The 25,225-nt window shown below is 33.5% G+C and overlaps 1 long non-coding RNA gene across 19 annotated transcripts; it reads right to left on the bottom strand.

Annotated features, from left to right (window-relative positions):
• Nucleotides 1–5,951: 5,951 nt before the first annotated feature.
• LOC147395992 (uncharacterized) lies at nucleotides 5,952–23,022 on the bottom strand. 19 transcript variants are annotated; one of them, XR_015180503.1, is made up of 8 exons: nucleotides 14,270–21,319; nucleotides 14,016–14,052; nucleotides 13,799–13,847; nucleotides 13,493–13,681; nucleotides 12,358–12,479; nucleotides 10,761–10,829; nucleotides 7,920–8,001; nucleotides 5,952–6,527 (listed from the first exon to the last, which is right to left on the bottom strand). It is a non-coding gene; the product is annotated as an uncharacterized LOC147395992 (long non-coding RNA). The 19 variants fall into 19 exon arrangements; XR_015180499.1 differs by having other exon boundaries at nucleotides 10,761–11,003; nucleotides 14,270–21,312; XR_015180488.1 differs by having other exon boundaries at nucleotides 10,761–11,003; nucleotides 11,812–12,479; nucleotides 14,270–21,298.
• Between the last annotated feature and the right edge of the window lie 2,203 nt (nucleotides 23,023–25,225).

Below are 25,225 nucleotides of genomic sequence, written 5' to 3'. Positions count from 1 at the left end.
ACTGATGTGGTGTTGGATTATCAAGTTGGTAATCCATTTGAGCTCATGACCTTGGTATAAGATTTGAAATCTTAGTAAGTTAGAAAAGAAAGTGTTTTTCTAATTTAACTGTCCAACGGATGGTTCGAGGGAGAATTGATTTCAATTTGGTCGAACTCCTTGACATTTATTATTTCATTTTTAAAATATATGTCATTTAAAAAAAAGTTTAGGATATTTTGAGATATCCATGGGCATAGTGACCGATTCAATGATGAACTTTCATAAAAGTTCAAAAAAAAAATGTGCGGTGTAGCCTGCCTAAATAATTGGCAATTAATCATTGATTTTAAGAAAATTTAAGATTTATTCGATTAATAATTTTTTTTTCCAAAAACTTAGCAGATTATTGAATATTGTCAATCGTTTTTTATTTTTTCCTCTCGTGTTTTTTTAAAAAATTTCCAAGTTTATCTGAATTGATGCCTCGTTGAATAATTGATGAATTCAAACTTGGTTACTGGCCAACCATTTTTGTCCTACATGGTATAGAAGTTTTGGAATGGGCTGATTTTTGGTGAAGACGTCCATTTTTTGTAAATCATTTTTGATGGGGTTAGAAGTTTTGGAATGGGCTGATTTTTTGTGATGATGATCTCCTCACCGTAGAGATCATCCTCACTAAAATCAGCCGATTCCAAAACTTCTAACCCATGTTTTGAAAAATGTTTGGTGCTGAACATTTCCCCATATATATATATATAGGGTTCCGTTCGGCACCCAACCATTTACCCAATGATTTGTCCAACATGTTTTGTCCTACATGGGTTAGAAGTTTTGGAATAGGTTGATTTTTGGTGAGGATGATCTCTATGGTGAGGAGATCATCCTCATCAAAAATCAATTCATTTCAAAACTTCTAACCCCATCACAAATGATTTACAAAAAATGGACGGTCCATGATTTTTCAACTTGTAAACATGGGGTTAGAATGGATGATCTTCAAAACTAACCGTTGAGATTATTCTCACCAAAAATCTGCCAATTCCAAAACTTCTAACCCATGTAGGACAAAACATGTTGGGCAAATTGTTTGATAAATGGTTGGGTGCTGAATATTTCCCATATATATATAGGGGAAATGTTCAGCACCCTAAGTTTTACCACACACTTTAACAAATGTTTTTTGTCCTACATGGGTTAGAAGTTTTGGAATGGGCTGATTTTTGGTGAGGATGATCTCTATGATTAGAAGATCATCCTCCCCAAAAATCAGCCCATTCCGAAATGTTTAGCCCCATGTTTACACTTTGAAAAATCGTGGACCGTCCATTTTTTGTAAACCATTTTTGATAGGGTTAGAAGTTTTGGAATGAGCTGATTTTTGGTGAGGATGATCTCCTCACCATAGAGATCATCCTCACCAAAAATCAGCCCATTCCAAAACTTTTAACCAATGTAAGACAAAACACGTTTGTTAAAGTGTGTGGTAAAACTTAGGGTGCTGAACGGGACCCTATATATAGATATTAAAATTGACGGCGTTTCACACATTGTTGATGTGGAGGTGTGTACATAACCATATATAGATGCTTTTCACTCTTCTTGATGAAAAGCATCTATGGTTTCATACATACATCTACATTATCAATGTGTAAAACGATATCAATTTTAATGTCACTTCTGCCTTTACCTAACCAAATTAAGTAATGTTATTTGCATTATTTTACATTTTATGGGGATGATTGATCCACAACTGATCCATCAATATATCCTTAATTGTTAATTGAGTGTAATAAATAAAAGTTTTGTTGCAAATAGCAGCTCCTTTTTATGATGCATAGAGGATCTGAACATCTCACTACTTAAATAAAAAAAAAAAAAAAATGCATGAGAATAGAAAATGGGAATTAATTTCCTACCTCTTGACTTTTGTATAATGCACGAAGAATGCACGAGGGTCTGAACATCCCACTACTCTTTTTTTATAATGACATCCCACCAACTCTTTTTTTTTTTTTATTATTATTATATTAGATCTCAATAGTTGGAATTTGACTAAATCTGAATGATACTTGTTGGATTTTATATAGAAAATTAGTCGCGTTGGAGTTAGTTTAATATTCACATCATTCCTCACAGATTTTTTAAAATATTTATTTGAATAATATTTTTCCAACTAGAAAGTCTTCACTCGATTAATACATGGCTGACGTGTTACAGACACAAAATCATAGATATGTTTCCTTGGAATATAAAAGTACAAATCCCTATAAAAAATCTGTGTGAAGGGAAAATTTGTCAGTCTCGGAATAAAATCACATGGCATAATTTTATCTAAAAGAGGTAGATTGGACTCATCAGAGAAGGCAAATATAATAATTATCTCAAATCCCGAAATTTGAGGGATCTTAAGCGTGAAGATCAACTTTGATCCGAGAAATTGGGGGGGGGGGGGGGGGGGGGGGGGATGGATAAGGATCAAAACAAAAATCTATTATACTTGATTGAGTAAGCAACTCAATACTAAATCCATTGAACTTTCCACCCATATTCATCTTCAAGAGCAATTGATTTTCTTCACCAAAAGAGTCAAGACGATATCAACACCACCCTTGTGGTACTAATACCATGTGGAGAAAGACAGAATCTAAATTTTTCGAAATTTCGCTTCTCAAATAGTGTAAAAACACACTAGCCCAAGACTTACAATCAAGAAGAAGAGAACAATTAAAAATGATGAAAAGAGAATTACTAAGTTAGTTAAAAAAGAAACTATACAAGTTGGAAATGGGACTCCATTTATACAAGATATGGAATTTTGAGTGTTGATGGTATCTTATTCACTTTCTCTCTTTTCAAGGGTTATTTCAAGGACTTGGTTATGAATGAGACTTCCTACACTACAAAATTTTAGGTTTTTAGCAGGGGTCAGAAGCCGCCGTAAAGACCAAAAAACTGCGTTATTATCAATAGTGATGGTCATGTGTAACGTCATTATAGGTGGCGTAGCTAAAGACCATATAGAGTCCTATAGTGGCGGTCAAAAATCACCGCTAATTGATTGTATTACCGTCGTTATAGATATAAATAAGACCTATAGTGACGGTAGTGACCGTCGCTAATGGATTATATACCCATCGCTATAGATATAAATGAGACCTATAATGACAGTAGTGGCCGCTGCTAATTATTGTATTACCGTCGCTATACATATAAATGAGACCTATAGTGATGGTAGTGACCACCGCTAATTAGTTTTTACTGTAGTTATAAATACGATTTAAATACCTATAATGACGGTAATGGCCGCTGCTAATAATATATATATATTTTTAATTTCTTTTATTTTAAAATTATTTGTAATTAAATACTTATTTTTATACAACCTGTTAATTAAACACAATTACTTAGTAAGTCAAATTAGTTAAGAGACAAGTATAACAAAATAATAAGTTGATTGAATTAAGAATCGATGCTTATAAATTCATGTTTGTCACTCAAAAAATAAAAACTATCTATCATGGTTGTTGTGGGCACTAATCATTGTCGGGCTGATTGTGCTGCTCATCAACCTACAATTCATATACATTAATCAAATTAGTCATATCAATCAATATTTATTTATTAACAAAATATTTTAAAACATAACATATTCAATTATCAGTGAGAATTTATCTTTCTTATTAGGATAATGATCAATTCCTTAAGTCTTTCCACCTCAGCATCTCTTACATCTGTTATTGCTCCAAAGATTCTAGTTTCTCCTTTAACCTAAATACCTCAACAGAACCGTTAGAAGAGTTTTTAGAAGATGATGCAAATAATTTGCTGAGAGTCGATCCCAGGCCGGCACCACGAATATGACCATGTCTATCAGGACCTAAGACCTGAGATAGTACATCATTTCGACCTGTAATATTTTGAGAGCTTTCTGGTAATAAACTCAAAAGTTCTTTTATCTTATCCTACAAAATATTTAGTATCTTCAAATTGTGATATTAACAGAATTGGTTAATGCTTGATGAAAATTATTGTAAAAATAACCTTACAATTTTCTCCGCCATTACCAAATCATTGGGCTTGTGTGTCATGAGAAATAAGATTGCTCGACTTGGCTCAGTATTCGTTGAACTCTTTAATTTCTATGTGCATCACATTAAGACAATGAGAACAAGATTAGTTTATAATATAAATAATTAGGGATAGAATTGATATACACCATAATAAAAAATATATACCTCATCATATCTAATACAAGCTATACTCTTTGTCCCAATCGTATGGGTCATTGTCTGTTGAGCACGATTTGCCTTATTTTTATGACTTTGAGACTGTATATTAAATAATTTGTGAGAAGTTAAATATATGAGATATAGAGTACCTTATAATTTTTTTGCAACTTTTCATAACTCACTATGTATAAATTTTAAATATAAAATGTATCTGCCCCTCCTCCGAATTCCAAAAGGCCACGAGAGAATACCATTGAACCTCCAAAACATAGAATGGACGATTGGCACATTGGGTTGTATCATCTTTATATTTATCATAGAATTTGATTTTCAACTTACATTTATGATCCCTTCACTTCTTGCTGACAGATTGTAACACAACTTTTTTAAGCGTGTGTGGGATATCAAATTTGGCTGTATCAAATAATCAATTGAAAATTATGGGGTCAAAATTGTTCAATGTGAAGCTCATAAATTATCTAATACTATATTATAATTAATTTATACCAATGTTGTTTGCCATGTATTTTCCTTCACTGATTCTGGCATTGCATGCCAATTAAGAATGTTAAGGGGAAACATATAACTATCGCGGGCCAATATACCCAAGTATTTTTGGAGCTTAGACACATACTTCCCTACAGGTTGTCCATGGCTATCTCGCACTATTTCAAATCTTTCTCCTGGCTTTAGATTTGTAATGAGAGGCATCGAGTACGACCTCTTTTTCTCTTCGACTTTATCCTCTCACCAGATGAACTTGTCCAGATTCCATCTGCAAATGTTAAGTGCAATAGAAAAATGAATTATTTATCCAGATAATTATGTTTTATATACTAATTGTTGAAAAGTATATGCAACAAGTTATGTTTTATTTACTACTAAAACAAGTTATATTTATTAACACCTCATACAAGGACTAGCATTAAAGAGAAAAATTTGTTCTCAATCATGTTTTTAACATGCTTTAATGGACTTTATTGGATCCAATGTTCTTTTATAGAAACATTCAATATATCAAAAACAATATATGTCCATCTATAAGTGATTGGTCAACAAACCATTCAAGAATTGTTAAAATATGCATAATCATAAAAATTGATTTCAATAAGTCAGATTCTTCAAGCAAAAATGATTCCAAAGAGTACGTAAGCATTATTTTAGTAAGAATCAACTATGAAAATAACAACCAAATAAGCCCTATTCATAACTGATAATCTTAGAAAACAGATTTTGTAGAACATCAACAAATAGAGCCTTAAACATAATAAAATATAACTTGAAAACTGGTTTTTAACAAGAATCAATTTGGATACCTGCAACCGAACAAATCTTTAATTTAAATTGATTCTTGAAATAAGAACTCATTATTCAAGCATAACCAAACAACACCCACATAATAAGATTAATCAAAGTTGATTCCCAAACGCATTCAAAACATGCCTCTTTCTTTTCCTTGGACATCCTTTTTTTTTCTCGTCTTTAAAGGATGGATAAATGTTCCCTTAAGGTGAATTGGGACCAATTTACGCGTTCTCCCACAATGTGAAATAATCTTAACCATAACTATAAATATAATTTTGAATGCCTATAGTGGTAGTAATGATCACTGTTAATTAGATGATTTTTTTTTAATTTCTTTTATTTTAAAATTATTTGTAATTAAATACCTATTTTTATACAACCTGTCAATTAAACACAATTACTTAGCAAATCAAATTAGTTAAGAGACAAGTATAACAAAATAATAAGTCGATTGAATTAAGAGTCAATGCTTATAAATCCATGTTTATCACTCAAAAAACAAAAACTATCACTGCGTTTGGATAGAGCTTCTTGATGACTTCTGCTCTTGCGGGGAGCTAGCAAACGTTTGGATAGATTTTTGCTTTGGCGTGAAGAGGTTTTTGCTCTTGCAGGGAGAGGTTTTTTGCTCTTTGTGGAGAAGCTTCAAAGACCTGCTCTTCCGCGGAGAGGTTTTTTGCTCTTGCGGGGAGTGATTGAGCTTTTGCTCTTGCACGGAGAGGTGTATCCACACAGGCCCTATATATCAAGGTGGTTGTTGTAGACACTGATCATTGTTGAGTTGATTGTACTACTCATTGACCTACAATTCATATACATTAATCAAATTAATATACCCAAGCATCTTTGGAGCTTAGCCACATGCTTCCCCACAGGCTGTCCATGGCTATCTCGCACTATTTCAAATCTTTCTCTTGGCTTTAAATTCTGTAATGAGAGGCATCGAGTACAGTCTCTTTTTCTTTTCAACTTTGTCCTCTCACCAAATGAACTTTGTCCAGGTTTCATCTACAAATGTAAAGTGTAATAGAAAAATGAATTATTTATCCAGATAATTATGTTTTATGTACTAATAGTGGAAAAGCATATACAACAAGTTATGATTTATTTACTACTAAAACAAGTTAGATTCACTAACACCTCATACAAGGACTAGCATTAAAGAGAAAATTTTGTCAAGTTGTTAAATTGAATCAATATAAGGTTCAACATTCTCACATGAGTTATAAATGAGAAAACAGAAGCATTCATGATATGAAAGATTTCTTAAAAAATTATCATGAATGCTAACTTTCATCCCCAACTCTTCACTTCCAAACAGGCCCATGTTGTCATAGACAGGTACAATGAATGATGATGATGATTTGAGAGTTTTCACAAAATTCAACATAAAACAAAATATCAAATAAAGCTCTATAAGTTCAAAGTAGTTCTATAAGTTCAATTGTAAGAATTTCAATAAAATATTCTATATAGAGGCCTTCCACACTAATAAGTATCGGAATGCCCATGTTCAACTAACAATAATTTCACAGCTAAAGCACTCGCAAGTTATTAGAAATCTGACTTTTTATGTCCCCTTAACCTAGGACTTTAATCTCCTCGAAGGATAAGGAGAAGGAGAAAATTAAAAATGCATTGACTTGTTCTAATCCACCTTATGCCTAATTCCACACAAAATGTTCTGTATAAACCTTGAAAATCAAGTTATTGGCTCCTATGAAGTAGTCACCAAAGACCAGTTCAGAATTCTTATTCTAACGATAATCTTGAAAATCAAGTTTTGCGATACCCATTCTTACAAATAATCTTACCAAGATACGTAAAACCCACTTTGCTCTACTGTGAACCGCCAAATGGCGAGTCATAAAGCACCTTTGGATCTTAACACTGAAATCATAACCCCTTTCTATTCTGGGATGACAACTTCTTGGAATCTACCCAAATTATCCAGCCACTTTGTTGCATAAAATAGAAAATGCTTTGTTTAATCTTTTCCAATGTATCATCTATTGGCATTAGCATCTTAAAGGCCAAAATGAAGCATGAAGAACAAATTGAGAAGCATCTGCTATGAAGGTAATGCATGTCCAAAATGAGATATTTCTAGGCCGGCATCCTAAAGGGGAAAATGAAGTATGTAGAGCAAATACATACTGGACAGCATCTCGTTCTTCCTAGTGTTACTCGAATTCCAGTAGGAACTCAAGCAGCACTTCTGCGACATAAATCTTACGGGCTGTAACTCTTTAAAACCATGTCCTTATTGGACACCACACTACAGGAGTCTCTATTGGACACTTGACACACAAAGAAGACAACACATGTTGGCATGTAATTGATGAATGATCCTTGTTGCGAACATTAGCAGATAAAAAATTAACTAGAAGTAGCTCATACCTTTATCAACTTCTTCAAACAGATTGTAACCCTCTCCAAGGCTTCGACATCTTCATTTATCCCCAAATATTCGAATTGGAATCTGCAAGATGGAGAAATAAGTACAGAAATAAGTTATTCTGAAGTCTGATATACAACCCTCTGTTTTTTACCATCTGTAAACCATAATCTGAATCCTGTTTTATTCATAAATGCATACTAAAATGGAGAAACGAAGTGATCTACTCAAAAGTATTCATGAAAAATAAAAAAGATGTTCCTAAAGGGTTGATTATTAGAATTCACAATAAACATCCAATTGTATTTTTTCTAAGAAAATTGGCCGAAAAATGAATGGGCAGGAATTAGGATTGATGAGTTTGGTTTTTTGTTGGGAGTCATTTAGGACTGATTTGGCTTCTGTTTCTTTTATGCAGTTAGGATTGATGAGTTGTCTTTTTTAAGTTAAAAATCTGCTTCTATAATATATGTGTTACTGTTACATAACAATGTGATCTTACAAAAGTTAGTTTTCAAACGTTTGGTGATTTGGCTTCTGTTTCTTTTATGCAGTTAGGATTTAGTGTTCTTATCCATCAAGCAATTGATGTTGCATTAGAATCACTTATGCATTTGAATTCATTATTCAAATAAACATTAGAGCTTCATAACAGATAGCTTACCTTATAAAAACAAAAAACCGGTACATGTGATGGTGTTGGGTGTACAAACAAAATGAACATGAAGATGATATGAGCATGGGCCTACAATAAATGGACATCTGAGCATGGGCCTAAGATTCTGAAAAAAATATGGAAATAGAACAATAAATGCTTGTATTGTTCTAACATGGCATGATGAATTTGTCTATTAGCACAAGTTATCATGTTAAAAACAACAAAAGGGCTGTAAAAACATCAATGCCCCACCCACTAAATGTTATCAGAAATTCTATTCTCTTCATGTTCATTTGATTTTGAGAGTCGGGATACTTTTTTGCTCATAATTATTACAAAGAAAAGTAGTTGATACAGGTTCAATCATTGTTTGTGTTTTATGACCAACCATCCATAGTCTTACACTTCCATTCAACCATTTCTCATGTCGGAGACAAAGATACATTTCTACACTGCAGATCATCGAGTACATAATGCTTATATGAACAGAACATTTAGATCATCATTGTCGTCAGATTGTTAACCCACAAAATTTAGTGTAATGTAGATCAGAACCCAATTTCACAACAAGGTGGTGATATAAATAAAAGGAAACATAAAATGATTTACGTTGTTTGGCAGCACCCAAATCCATAGATGAGATGTGAGTGATTTACCATGTTTGACAAAGAAATTACAGCCTTTGCATTCTTTCAATACCTCTCTAGATGAATATCTAAGAATATGTAACCGAAATAGTCATAAAATTATAACTGGCTTACTTAATACAAATACACACTTGTACTCTTTTACTGTTGGTCATAAAATAAAGTTTTTAAGAGCATTATATGAATTTTAAGATTGAAGTAAATATAATTGTATAGGTAGAGTTAGAAGTAATGGACTCTATTATAAAGATCATGGCTAGAATTTTTTAAGGTATCAATTTTACTGCAGACCAACTTATGCAAAGAAAAGAAAAGAAAAGAAAAAACTTTATGCAGGAGAAATTGCTAGATGAACTTTAAAATTAGGGAGCAACTACTTGTAGATCATCTAGAGCCAACTAGAAGTTTTCTGGAATGACAAACAGCAGTCAAACAGAGGTACAAGTTTCAAATGCCCAACTATACTATTTTCAAGTGATGATAAATTTTCAGATCACTTAATCAAGTGGCAGTGTTAATGTAGGGATTCCCATGCAAGACAGAGAGAGTAACTGAAACTTAATCACTAATGAGATAGAAAGTGGGATGGTTCTCGAGATAGACAACATTGGAGACATGAGAATCAGACCTTGGCACCATGATGATCAGGTGTTGTTGGGGTTGAAGGTACACATTCCTAACATAATTTTAACAAAAACACTTTCCTTACTAGGTTAGTCAAGCTAGGCCTACTCTAATTTTAATACATAATGAGATAGAAAATTTAGCTAACAAAATCTCTGACACAAAACATAGGAGCTAGAAATATAATAAATAAAATGGTAGCTGGTTATGAAGACCTTCTTTGATCAAATAAAATATGAAAAAAATCGAGAAAATAAGGAAGAAGAACACACCAAATTATTAGCTGGAAAGTTAGGAATTAAAGTCCATTTCTTGGAGATCAAGAAACAAACTGTTCCACATAATTTGGAAAGGGTATATATGCTAGGTTTTCTTTATCATATAAATTGCTAATTTTATTTTAGCTCATATTGGGTTCTACTTCTACCTTGGTACCCCTACTGATACATAACAAATTTGACTGAGAAATCTATGGTAAATTTTATGAGTCCAACATTACATTAGACTTGGATTCGGGTTTGAATCTATACTTGATCGATTTTAGTGAAGCATTGCACCAAGTTGTACGTTGTCTCATATCTAAAGCTACACGCATTTTGTCAATGATGTCATGATCACCATCTAAGAGTTATCACAAATATTTGGGGTCAGCCGTTTTTTATAATAATGTCCAAAACAATAATATAATTGTAAATCAAATTTCTTTCTTGCATTCTCACATAAAAGAATAAGTCTTCAATTCAAATCAAGTGACACAAAACATGCTAAGAACAGAACTTACATTCAATAGTAGTGTTCTATCTTAAATTGACAATCTAGATTAGAGATTAACGTTGGGTGTTAAAGTAGGACATAATACAAGAATATTTTATATAGAGTATACTACAAAGAGGAAGAGACACTGAAAAAAGGACCTTTGTCAATGTAGGCGTATCAATGGATCAGAGAATACCCCGGTCTGTTGCTCATAATCAGTTGCATTCCTGGATCAATCAGTCACCGCCATTACAGCTGAGAGTTGGAGCATAAACTCATCATGTTTATACTAAACTCATCAAAAGAAGAGAAAACCCAAAGTTGTTCCAATGACCTTATAATGTTGTGTGTATAAAGAACAACAAAATCACCGATGGGCAGTCCAATGTGATCTGGGCACTCTGCAAAGTGCAATTAACATTTAACAAAAGCCATGTGCTATATGAGTTCTAGAATGCAAGCATGATACAAAAGGAAGTGCTTTAAGCCAGGTCGCACGTATGTCATAAGTGTGCTGCAGATTGCACAACTGCTAAACGAGAGCAATAACAGCCAGCACGACTTTTTGTGCTATGAACGATGAAGGACTTAGGCCTCTACGGTTTCTCCATGTGAGGAACAACAGACGGTGATCATAATTTGGTGATGACAAAGTGGTTGAGAAGTATTAGGGTAGTTATGATGATGAGAATAAAGGAAGTTGAGTAGTTCTTGTAATGGGTTATTTACTGTAGTAATGTGATTATTCTAGTTGCAATAAATATAAAGATTTTGCAAGGCTTAGTAGTGAAAGAACTTCAACTAAATCTTGTCCAAGGAGGCATAATGATCATGTTTTTCAGCAATATGATCTAGCACCATGTCACGCCATTCTTATTACAATATTTTGTTAAATTTGGTTAGACTTCATAGAGGAAATTTAATATCTAGTAGAGCAGTTAACCAGATGTAGCTACTAGTAAGTGATGGCCACATAAAGATCATATATTGTACCCTGATAAGTTTGGTTCTAGGGAATTTGTGAACTTAGTTTAAGTGTGATGGTGGGGTTTGATCCTAAAGTCTATGGCACTACCGTTCACAAACTTTACCACCTCACCAAGGTGGCACCTTTAATTCTGCCCATAACTTTGCATCTAACATTAGCAAAAGACGGAATCAAATTGGATCCAAGTAAAAAAAATAATAATAATTGGTGCATCAACTTACCAGACATCATCTGCATTTGTGAATTCACACATATTAGCCTGAGAATCATCTCTACCAGGACATGAATTGGCATTTACTCTCTTTCACCAAATCGCCATTTCACCCTTCTCGTGCTTCTTTTCCCACCCAGGAATCTAAACACATTGCCCTCATATTGAATCCAATTCTGAATAGCCTTCTCAACCATCAAGCTCTTATATGGAGCATTTGCATATGGTACATAGACACGACTCTTGGGCCATGGAAATGGGGTCACATATCCTTTAGGTGCAGGGACAAGGCAATGCAGCTTTTCTTCCTCGGGTGGACAATGTCTCTCTCTGTAGTTCATATTTTCTCTAGGGAAGGTCATCGCCCGTTTTTAATCTTGGCAAGGCATGTAGTCAGTAAACTTAGCATGACAAGGTTCAGACACTTTGAATTTTATTTCAAACTCATCGATTGTTGCCCCTGCTTCGCCACTATGGTGTGTTTCAAATTTTAGATTGGATATAATACTGCAATCTGTCTGCTTGGTGATTTCCAAAGCTATGTTGTCTCCCTTACCAAAACCACTCTTCTGCCATGCACCTAAAATATAAAAGAAACAGCACAAGCCAACTACAATAAATATAGACATGGAGCTCCGAGTTCTACTATCTCTCGAATTCATTTTCGCCATGGTGTACCTGGAAATAATTCCCAACCCATTTTAGTACTAGCTTAAGAGCAATAAAAAAGAAGCAATTTAAGACAACTAGAGCTTAATAACTGCCCATTGAGGATAACTATTAAGAGAACAACATTGTGATTAATTAAATGAAAAGTCATCGTTTTTCCCTCTAGAAAAAGGTCTTCTATGGACAAACCCGTGGCCAAAATGACCTCTACTATCTATCGTAACTAGTAGAACATGAGGATCGACTGCTAAAGATAAGTTTTTTTATTTTTATTTTTAATATTTTTTTTTTGGCGAAGTGGCCAAAATGACCTCTACTATACATCATAACTAGTAGAACATGAGGGCTGCCTACTGCGAATTTTTTTTTTTTTTCGTCTTTTTAGCTCTTTGTATAATTCCATAGTATGAAACATGGAGTGAGTGTTCTTCCGCATTGGACTTATGTAGTTAAGTGAATAAGAAGATCGAAGAACAATAAAGTAAACCTGACCTAATTTTCCTATTAAAAATTACTACTTCAAAATAACTCTAAAATAAGTAAAAAGTAGACAACAACACCAGTATCCATGAAATCAAGAAAGATACTGAAGAACCATTCCAGAAGATGAACAAACGTAGTAACTTTAGTCTGTGGCCATGTTAGTAAAAATCACAAAACAATCAAATATAAAACTTACAAACTATTGCACTTTCAACAGACTTTTAGCATCTCTCTGAAGAATTCAAGAAGCTTTTCCCATATTAGCAAGAAAATAAAAACATGAACTTTTGAGCACAAACAGGTAACCTAAGTATCTAATTTCCCAAATATTATACTCGACAAAGCAAATCTAAAGTAAAACAGATTGATCAAACTAAATAACACTGATCTACAACAGCAACTAAAAATTCACCCAAAAAAAAGTAATTCTCACATTAAATCTAGCAAATAAAATCAGTAAAAAATAAACAAAAGATCCAACACAACGAATCATAATTGAGAAGAAATCAGATCTGTAATAAACGCTCAAGATGACTTACAAAGCTCATGTTAATTCCAGAATCTAGATCTCGTAAAATATAACTAATCACGCCAACTTCATTGTTGAAACAAAGAATCTCTGCTCTACAATGGTGGATTCAGAGCAGAAAGAGAAATTACAAACTGAGAGAAGGAGGAGATCTGGATCGCTCAATTGAAGGAGATGTGTTTGCTAATTTTTCGAAACCCTAGATTTGGAGGAGTAGAAGAAGAGGAGCAAAATATGTGATTTAAAGGAAAGAAGCCTTAAAGACTGTGTTTCTAAATTAGATAGAGTCAGAGAGAGAAGACATAGAAGAAGATACCTGTTAGACAGAGCAAATTTCCACCATTAATATCGAAAACCCTAGAACCCTAGATGGAGATGAGAGGAGAAGATACAGAGAGTGAGATGATTTGTGTTTGAAGTGTTAAATCGAGCTTAAACCATTTAATTAAATCGAATGAGAAAATACATGCAGAGAGAGAGAGAGAGAGAGAGAGAGAGAGAGAGAGAGAGAGAGAGAGAGAGAGAGAGAATACCTCTTCCAACAAACTTTTGCCATTAGTTTCGAAAATCCTGCATACAGAGCAGAAAGAGAGAGAGTGAGAGACGTTCGTTTGATAATTGTCGCGCGAAGGATTGCGTTTAAAAACACAAGCTTTATAGTGACGGGAATTTTGGCCGCCCCTAATATATTGTCACTAAAACCCCACAATTTTGTAGTGTTGGGACATTTTTTTTAGTATCTCCTACTAACAGGTAGATGTAAAATGAGCCACTTGAGAGTTCGTACCTATAGCTTTGTGACCTGTGCCGAGAGGGTGGTTACCTCTATCTAAAGTGTCTGCACCTTCCTTTCTAATTCATTGGTGTAACATATCTTCCTCTCTTTTGATTTTGCTGCAGATGGCCGATTTGCAAGAATCCTACAATGAAAAATAGTTTGAAAAGAACAAACAATAAATTTTCACTTGGCTTCTCAACCACCAAGTTCAATCGAAAATTTTAAGTACAATCTTTCCATGCTATCTACTTGGCATAAACAAGATTTTTCGAAAAGATATATTGTGCAATGCTTGGAATAACTTTATGAATGTGTTTGCTAAGGATTGTACCTATTAATTGCGGATGCATCTATGTCAATCCTTAGATGTTGGGTGAGAACAATTGTTGATTCGCCATTTTAGTTGCGACTCAAGATCCAATATGGTGTCCCATTCTTATAAAATAGAAACAGTGTCTATGTGACACGCTTGAGTCGTAGTTTGAAACTCCTCGGGCTCCTGACCAGGCCATACATGCAACCCAATGTGTGTATTCTCCAGTCCAAACGTGCCACATTGACACCATTTTGGATTGCGACTCTTCAATTGCTGGTCAATTGTTCAGTAATTTTTTCCAAGTTTTCAAAAAAAAAAAAAAAACTGAAAAAAGAATCCCTAGATGTTGCGACTCTGGTTTCAGGTCATGGAATAATTTATAGAAATGTGTGCAATAAGCGACATTATGTAACGTTTATTACCATTCATAATCACATAATCAACTCTATTTTACTTTAAATACAAACAACATTTAATCACTTTCCTAGAGTCGCCAAGTTTATGCACTTAAATCTCAAACTGAGGTCAGTCTATTCTGCTCCATAAGATTTTCAGCCTTGCCTGGATCGATGACTGCTACATTACTATTATTATTATTTTTTATTAAGTACATGAACTGCTACATTCAGAACCTAATTAGCAATCTAGTATATTATTCACATTTAAAAACACAGATCAAGGTGTCTATGAAATTTGCCTGGAAATAGCATCTAATTGAACGATCCAGACCTATGTTACCTAGTTTGTCATCTCACTCGGTTCAAGTTCAGTTTTGGGGTTCATCATTTTAGAACAAACCTGGTTCATAGGGTTAGGTAGAGTTAATTCATATCTAATTTTTACTAGTCTGATTCTCTTATGCTATATATAATTCAAACACGCAAGTTACAAGTACAACTATAATGTTAAAAACATACGAAAATGCATATAAGGAATAAAAACAATCATAAAGATTTGCAAAAATGACAGTTTCAACATTTGGATCAAGTCCACCATCAAGGACAATTCCAGTGAAGGACAATATAGGCTGATCAACAATGCTCCATGGGGTCAAATGGTTGCGTCAGAAGAAAACTAGATGAATCAAACATTTCAACAAAGTAATCTTAAAATCAGCACAAATGATTGCATCACTCAATACTCAAAATCACTTTTGACCACTGATGCTATCGACAATTAAGAATAATGAAACACACGCCATTGTAAACTAAGGAAACAACATCATCGGTCATTCAACAGAACATAAATTTACAGGATCTACTATGCAAGTCTCATCGGTCATTCAACAGAACATAAATTTTCAGCAATCTCAACAATTAATTCTTTCAAAATCATGACAAAGGAAAAATTGAAGGCGACATAAATCTATTTTTTAGGTAGAGTAATCTTAGGGAGGATCGCAAGGTTTTGAATTTTCGGATTGAGAAAAGTTGGGATGGCTGCAAAGTTTTTGAATGCAAGGTACGATGTGGAGGGAAGGCGTCATCCTTGGATACCATCATTAATCACAAAAGTGTGAAGTACACTGTGGTCATGAAAAACTCTCCAGAAAGAACATGTACAATATACTAAAGCATGTTATGTTCTAGTTGAAGAATAACATCCACACTAATTATATTCTCTAATAAGTAACTAAAAGAACCAATCTGAATGTCTAAGAACCCTAATTCCACAACATATCTACATGGTAACTTTCAAGCAATGTAATTAAGGTGACCATGTTTAAGAATCATGTTTCTAAGGCTATTTTTCAAGGTCACAGAAGAAACAAGAGCACTTCCATATACCCAACCTAGAAACTCATAAAACAAGTGTAAACTACACCTAACAAATAAAAAACCTGACTTTTCCTATGCCTCTTCCTAAAACCAAATTAGCTCCCTAACACTCCACACACCAATATGTTTGATAAGTATATAGTTTGTTGAAATGGGAGAAAAGGGCGGTTAAGAAGACCTACTCATCACAAGCATTAGACTTCAATCTAAATATGTTACTTCTATATGAGGTTCCAATTAAACAAAGCACCCTAAAACAATAACCTTTTAAACTCATCAAAACAACAAAGCAAACCAACTATGATGTAGAGATCAATAACACATATGTTAAACTAACACATTGTTCAAAATAATCTATCCAAGATACAAGAGGAATCTGTTTCCGTGCATAAGAGAGAGAAAATAAGAAGGAAACTGAAATTAAAGTCTCATGTAATAATTGGTGCACAAAAAACATCTCACTGATTAGAAGTCCACAATAAGAGAATCTAGGCTGATCAACAATGATCCATAGGGCCAGAAGAACTTCAATTATTCTGGTTGTAAAATTGAAATGGCACAGTTGGCTAGATGTATGGTTCCTAAAGCAGCAAATAAGAAAAACATATACTGAAATGGTCATCTTTGAAGAATAGACTAATCATATGAGAATAAAGATAAGAGTCCCATTCTAGAATGAGAGGTAATGGCAACTACAATTGCTTCAGCAGGAGCTGATGTCAGTATACCGTGCAGACCAACCATAGCACCATCTAAGTATTAATAATGGAAAGGCAGGGCAACCAACAACCATTCTATATGAAGAAATGTTTCATAAATAATGTGAAACTGAACTTATAAGGATTCAGCAGTGAAAGAAATGTTTCATAAACTCACCAAAGTGGAATAACTACAAGAAAGTAAATAATTTTGAACTCGAAATTTTTTTTTTCACCGTGTGAGGCTCTATTTGGGAATAAAGAATCATCTGGAAATTGATACCAAAATGTCTCAACCAAAACATTCTAAATGGAATGAAACTTCAAACCATGGGCTACGACCAACCCAAAATAAGAACAATTTAGATCTACCAAGGTGGGATAAGTGTAAGGTATAACTTGATATCAAATCTAAAACTGATTTGATAATTTTGATCTTTAAATCAATCTATAAAATGGAATAATTGAGATCGATTTGATCTCCAATCAAACTAAAGTGGAAATTGCCATTTGATCTTAAATCAATCTGAAATCTTAAATCGAGTGGAAACCATTTGATTAAATACAATGAGAAGATACGTAGAGAAAGAGACGAAGAAGAAGATACCTATTAGAAAGTGTAAATTTCCACTATTAATTCTGAAAACCCTTGAGTCGTAGCTAGAGGAGAGGAGAAGATACATAGAGTAGAGAGAGTGAGATGATTTAGGCCATTTTGTTTAAACCATTTGATTAAGTCGAATGAGAAGATACATACATATCTATATATATATATATATAGAGAGAGAGAGAGAGAGAGATGATACCTCTTCTACCAAATTCCTGCCATTAGCAGAGGAGAAGATACAGAGAGAACAGAGAGAGAGAGAGACGTTTCGATTTAGTAATTTTTGCGCGAAGAATTTTGTGAATAGTTGCACGGAAAAGTGATTTGGTAGATTGAGAGCAGCGATGGTATGTCAAAGATGAGTTCTATAGCAACGGGAATCTTAGCTGCCACAATAATATTGTCGCTAAAAACTCATAATTTTGTAGTGCTACATGTATATATAGGTGGTGGAGGAAGTTTCTAGCATGTTAGAATGCTTGTTCAAGAAGGTTTTTAGAGGATTCAAGATGAAAAACGAAAATGCATTGGAGCTTAAGGTTGGTTGCATGGGAAAATAAAGAAAATTGATGGTAATGGGGTTCATCAATAAAGGTGAAGATTTTAGAGGAGTACATGGGAAAATGTGATAAGGTAGAGAAGAGAAAGAAAATGATATTTGTCAACTACACATGTGAAGTGGGGCCTATACAAAATTACAAAAATACTCTTACTACAACTCTTAAAATAAAATAAGACTTCTAGAAAATTAACTTTAAAATTTAACAGTAATCTTTAGAGTGCACAATAAATTGGAATTTGACACGGACACAAAATTACAGAGCTTTAGTGTACAAATACCTCTAAAAAGAGTATATGTTCGACAAAGTCCGATTTATTCTTTTGAGTTTGATAGTTCAAGGCATATGTCTATTACATTTTCGGATGACCTTGATTAGTTTGTGTTGAGAAAAATCTAGAGTACTCAACTCTAAATGCTCAAATATTGGATATAAACAAGTAAACAAATTACTTATACTATACTCTCAATAAAAAAATATCACTTACAATTGGAGAAGAAAAAAATACTCTATTAAGAAAAACACAATACAAACACTCATACTTTCTACAACCTCTCAAGATCTCTTACTTATTGTTTTTCTTACAACTTGATTTTTCTTTCTCACAACTTATTTCTCATAACTTGATTTCTCACAACTTGTTTTTAATAGTAGAGAACTCACCCCTATTTATACTAGTGGCACCTCCTTAACCGATGACTAGGATAGTGCCAACACATTTTTAATTTAATGATTTACAATTTGTCATCTAGAACTTTCCACCAAAATATCTACTATTCTAGAGTTTTCTATTTTTCTCTTATAAAAAATATCTAGAGTTTTTTCTAGGAAAATTCTAGAAATTGAGCTCTTAAATTGCCACTGGGCTTGGACAATAATTTTGGACTTTTCCCAATTTGGACTGGTGTTGAATTTTAACAGTTTGTATTGAATGGAAGTTCAAGTTTCAAGATACTTTCATTAATGCACATGACTTTCTAGGATGCCCATCCTAACATTTGTAAATTTATTTATTTTAAATCAAATAGGGGTTTGTTGGATTTTGATTTATATAAATAAATTTAACATTAAATTTAGTTTTAATTTTCTTTTCAAAGGGGATGTATAGTGTGTAGAGATGAACCAAAGATGTATATTGTATCTAGTCCAAACTTAAATTCATGAACCCAAATTAATAAATCTAAGTATATTAATCAAGGTTCATGGCATTTATATTGGTTCACAAATCAAAATTCATTCATTAATTCTAAATGAATAAATTTAGAGATAAACCTAAGGTTAGAAGGTATTATTGTACATATATTTAATAAATACATATATAATGCACCTTAGTTAGAAGGTTTTATGGGATATGTATCAATTTATTGTGATACATTTTCCCAAGTTCATCTCTACCACTTTATAAACTCTTAATCCTATTGATTTTTTACAACTCACTTAATTTTCTCATATCTCTCAATTTTTACTCTATTATTTGTGAGACTTTTTTCTCCATATTTCTTTTAGGCATCCTAAAGAGGTAAAGTACAAGTTCCTATCGAGTAATGCAAACTTGTAGAGGAACGGAATCAAGTCCTAGGCTAGGTTGAATATCGAAAATAGTGTTATCGTGTTCCTTTGAACAAACAGGAGGCTTCGACTATCTTCAAGAAGTGTTTACGCATCTCTTAGCCAAGTTGATTTAATCGAAAATTATAATTCTTTACTTGTTTCATTCAAAGAAATCAAGTTTTGTGCTTGATTTCCAACATTTCTTCCTCCACTTGGTGAGCTGAGGTGAGCCATTGGTCATTACTGTCTTGAATAGCCACAATTTTATTTCTCGACCTTCTGGCTTTTAGGGATTTGTGAAAGAAGGCTATATTACTATCTTCAAGCTTAAACCAGTTTATTCTAGCCTGCTGCCGAATTGAAGCTTCCCTTCTCCTAGCTACATGGCAGTAGTCCTTAGTGATCTACTGATCTTCCTTAGCAAGGTATTGATGTAGAGGGTCCACTTGAATGGCTTCCTCCACCATCTCAAGCTTCTTGCTCAGAATCTTATCCATTTCTTCATCTTTACCGAAGTTAGATTTACTCCAGTCCCTTAAGGCTTTCTTAAGGTTTTTTTTGCCTGAGGACCACTCTATACATTGGTTACCTCTTACTGGCATGTTCCAGAAACTCTCCACAAAGGTAAGGAAGCTTCTCTGCTGGACCCAGTGGTTAAAGAATTTAAAAGGTAGCGTTCAACTCAACCACCATGGGGCTATGGTCAGATAGTCTAATTTACATTATTTCTCACATATTATCACATAAAGACATGCATTATTGATCGAGAAACAATTCAAGCATCGATCCTTAAATCCTATTCAAAACCCAAACGTTGGTTTGATGGAAAGCCTTAAACGTCATTTGAGCCTTATATTTTCTATTACTTTTGTCTTCTCCTCTCACTATTTTATTTGTTTGTAAAAGCCTGAAGTGTTCCTCTTTCACTCTCTCTGTTACAAACAACACAAAAATCAGAGAAAGTATTACAAGTGATTTAAAAGAACTATAGTTAGATTTAGAGATGAAAACTTTCGTCTCTATATTTCTTCTGCTAAATCTAGCGAAGTTGGGTTGGGCCAAAACTTCTCCAAATTTAGCAGAGATGACTTCCCATCCTACTTTATATTTGGTGCTGCCTCTGCGTATCAGGTTTGGTGCTCTTATACTCCTCATATATCTATATATATATATATATATATATATATATATGGGAGCGGTTCAGCAGCCTTAAAGTTTGCCAAGTTTGGTGCCAAACATTTTTCAAAATATGGGTTAGAAGCTTTGGAATGAGCTGATTTTTTGTGAGGATGATCTCTATGATGAGGAGATCATCCTCACCAAAAATCAGCTTATTCCAAAACTTCTAACCCCATCAAAAGTGATTTACAAAAATTGGACGGTCCACGATTCTTCTACTTGTAAACTAGGGTTAGAAGTTTCAAAATGAGCTGATTTTTTGTGAGGATGATCTCTTCACTGTAGAGATCATCCTCACAAAAAAATCAGCCTATTCCAAAACTTCTAACCCCATCAAAAGTGATTTACAAAAAATGTTTGGCACCAAACTTGGCAAACTTTAGGGCTGCCGAACCGCTCCCTATATATATGTATATATATATATATATGGGTCACGTTATTACGACCCCCTTTTGGACCCCTTTGCGACACACCTTTTTGTCTTATATGGGCAAAAATGTTTGGAATGGGCTGATTTTTTGTGAGGATGATCTCTATGGTGAGGGGATCATCCTGGCAAAAAATCATCGCATTCCAAAACTTTTAGACCGTTCGATTTTTGTTGAAAAATTATAGACCGTCCAATTTTTGTAAATCAATTTTGATGGGGTTAGAAGTTTTGGAATGGGATGATTTTTTGCCAGGATGATCCTCACATCACAGAGATCATCCTCACAAAAAATCAGCCCATTCCAAACATTTTTTCCCATATAAGACAAAAAGGTGTGTCGCAAAGGGGGTCCAAAAGGGGGTCGTAATAACGTGACCCTATATATATATATATATATGGGAAATGTTCAGCAACAAACATTTTAGCAAAACATTTTTCAAAACATGGGTTAGAGGTTTTGGAATGAGCTGATTTTTGGTGAGGATGATCTCTATGGTGAGGAGATCATCATCACCAAAAATTAGCCCATTCCAAAACTTCTAATCACATCAAAAATGGTTTACAAAAAATGGACGGTCCACGATTTTTCAACTTGTAAACTGGGGCTAGAAGTTTTGGAATGGGCTGATTTTTGGTGATGATGATCTCCTCACCATAGAGATCATCCTCACCAAAAATCAGCCAATTTCAAAACCTCTAACCCATGTTTTGAAAAATGATTTGCCAAAATGTTTGTTACTGAACATTTCCCTGTATATATAGATAGATAGAAGGAAGAAAATAACATATTGTGTTAAATTTTGTTGGTGGTGTTGATGACTACAGGTTGAAGGAGCAGTAAGAGAAGATGGAAGGACACCCAGCATCAGGTATATATATAGAAGAAAGAAAATAATCAAATTGTGTTAAATTTTGTTGGTGGTGTTGATGACTACAGGTTGAAGGAGCAGTAAGAGAAGATGGAAGGACACCCAGCATCTGGGACATCTATATTCACAAGGGTACTCAACTTTAGAACAACTTTTTCCCCCCCTAAATTCTTTGGTTATTTAATCTTAAGTTTGTTTTAATTTATAAATATTTTTAAAACTTATATCGAATTTATATATTATTATAGTTAATATTTTGTTTTGTTTGTTATGAATGTAGTTAGGGCTGTCAACGGATAGGTATCCGATCGGATACTGCTATATACGAATTCGAATCGGAAAAAAAAAATTACTATCTGAATTCGAATTCGAATCCGATCGGATATTCCTAACAAACATTCGAATTCGAATTCGAAAAACATATCGGATATCCGATAACATTCGATCCGATCGGAGTTCGCACAGTCGAAATCCACAGATTTCATCTGAAAACTCCGGCAGGTTCAGATCGTAGAGAGAGAGAGAATATATACCTGGAATTTCACCGGCGGGAGTAGACAAGTCGGAGTTCGCAGAGTTGATACCCACATATTTCCTTAAAAAAATCACTCCGATTGATTAGATCGGAGAGAGAGAGAGAGAGAGAGAGAGAGAGAGAGAGAGTACCTGATTCTCTTCGGCCGGAGAAAATCGTGGTCACAGAGTTCGATCAAAACGGAAACCACCATTAACGTCTGTTGAAGGTGGGTCGTCTATTAAAGGTGGGTTTGAGTTGAGAAGATAAAGATTTGAAATTAGTTTTGATGTATGACGCGAATATATAACATAATATATTTGCATATATAAAGTTTTGTTGTAAAACATATATACCTAATATATGTATTACTATCGGAGCGGATATTATCGAATCGGATATCGCAATATCCGAATTCATATCCGAAATTCATTCGAATATTAAAATGACATCCGAATCCAAATCCAATATCCGAAAATTTCGAATAATATCCGATTTTTCGAATTCGGATTTCGACTATCCATTGACACCCCTAAATGTAGTAACACAGAGGTATCTCTAAGATCTATGAGAATTGAAAGGGTGGTTGAGATAGGGGGAGGCTACGCAATGTGAAAAAAGCCCAAATTTGATGGCCTTGGGCTATCAAATTTCATAAAATTCGGCAGACCAAGAGATTGAATTGGCGTCAAATTTTTCATTATCAAATTTTTTTTTTTTGACGTACCAAAACTGCAAATTAATGAAGGATGAGAGAAATTCGATAGCTCTAAGCCATCAAATATGGGAACATCAAGAATTTCGACTATCCTAAACCGTCAAAATTCAGTTTCTAAAATTCATGCGTCTTGACTTGTCAAAAATTTCAGTTTTCACATAGTGCTAGATCATTGGTGAGGGTCTTTTAAATCATATTCCATTGAAAAACACCTTCCTTACTAAGTTAGTAAGGAAAATTTTCTGATGACGTTACCTTGTGACATCCAAAAACATAATTCGATGACACAGGGTTGTTGAGGACAAAATTTTAAGAACTCTGAAAGCAAAAAAAAATAATAATAAATTAAACAAAAACTTATTTGTTACCGTTAAATTTAGGAGTGCAGTAGCCATTCATTCTCAACACTTTGAATCAAATAAAAATATATATATTTTTTTATTATTATTATTATTTCTTGAATCTGACTTTTTCAATGAAATCAAGATGGCTGTGGTGTTAGATGGGAACCAAAGACCCTTAGTAATTAGGCTAGTCTGATTCTTTTCCATAGTACTAGTATTAGTCTTAGGTCATAGTAGGCCGTCACTTTGAAAAGTATAGGTTATATAATCTTTTATTTTACCTGTTTTTCTTAGCTTTTTTTATTTATTTTTTCCGTTTTCAACATTTTCTCTAAAATTTTCCCTTGCGGATTTAAACCCGTACACTAAGAAAAACTGGTAAAGATAAAAGATTATATATATATATATATATACTCGACGGGAAAAGTGGTTAATAGTTAGAGTTTAGTATAAGAAGATCATTTTAAAAATAATCAAGTTATTATCATCAAATCTCATATTTTTATATTTGTGATTCACTAAATTCTATTATGTATCAAATCCCACATTTAAGAAATAAAAAAGTATTTAATTTTTTTCTGTAAAAATAACGAAAAATCATAAATAAAACAGTATTTTTTTTTTTATCACAAATGAAAATGTCACATTTTTTTTTTTATCATCAATGATGCAAGACACGTTTTTTTCCAAAAAGTTTGTCGTTTTGTGTTACTATGGACATACCCCACATTTTATTGGGTCCAGGGATATATTTTTAACATAGATAAAAAGGGGGATTAAAATACTGCATCTTTTTATATTTTATAAATCTCAATGGGACTGTGTAATGAATGTGGTCACTTTGAAATTAAGTGCAGGGTTATATATCTAATACCCATAAAAATATGAGGGCTAAAGCAACAAAAAATAAATTTCCAAAAGTTGAGTGGGGGCTATATCCCCAACGGGTCCCTACTTAACTCTGCCCTGGTCATTGAGCTAGCCTCATGCTCTCCAAAAATATGACCTGATGCCATATTGAGGTAGAGGATAAAATTTTATGATCTTAAGAAAAATTAATTTCAACCGATAAAATCTTAATTTTAAATTTGGGACTTCAGTGCAAATATTTCAAAACCTAATTGGATCAAGCCTAGAAAAAAAATTAATTTTTTGATTTTAGGGAGAAGACGATAGAAAAGATATTTTAGGGTTTAATCAAGAAAGATAGGGAGAAAACGATTCGATCATGTGCGTGTGCCCGTGCATGTGAGAGAGAGAGGAGGGAAAGATTTCGAGGGTTTGGTTTATACAATAAAAATTATTTTTTATAGTTGTTATTGGCATTCCAACTTTTACTTATTACACACCAACATTATACAACGAGTCCATAGAAACTCCGTGTCAATTAATATATGCTAT

The sequence above is a fragment of the Akebia trifoliata genome, chromosome 8 (genome assembly GCF_017979445.1).
Source record: "Akebia trifoliata isolate Shusen 1 chromosome 8, ASM1797944v1, whole genome shotgun sequence".
Lineage (NCBI taxonomy): Eukaryota > Viridiplantae > Streptophyta > Magnoliopsida > Ranunculales > Lardizabalaceae > Akebia > Akebia trifoliata.
The sequence above is the reverse complement of the archived record's forward strand: the minus strand, read 5'-3'. Positions and strand labels throughout refer to the sequence as shown.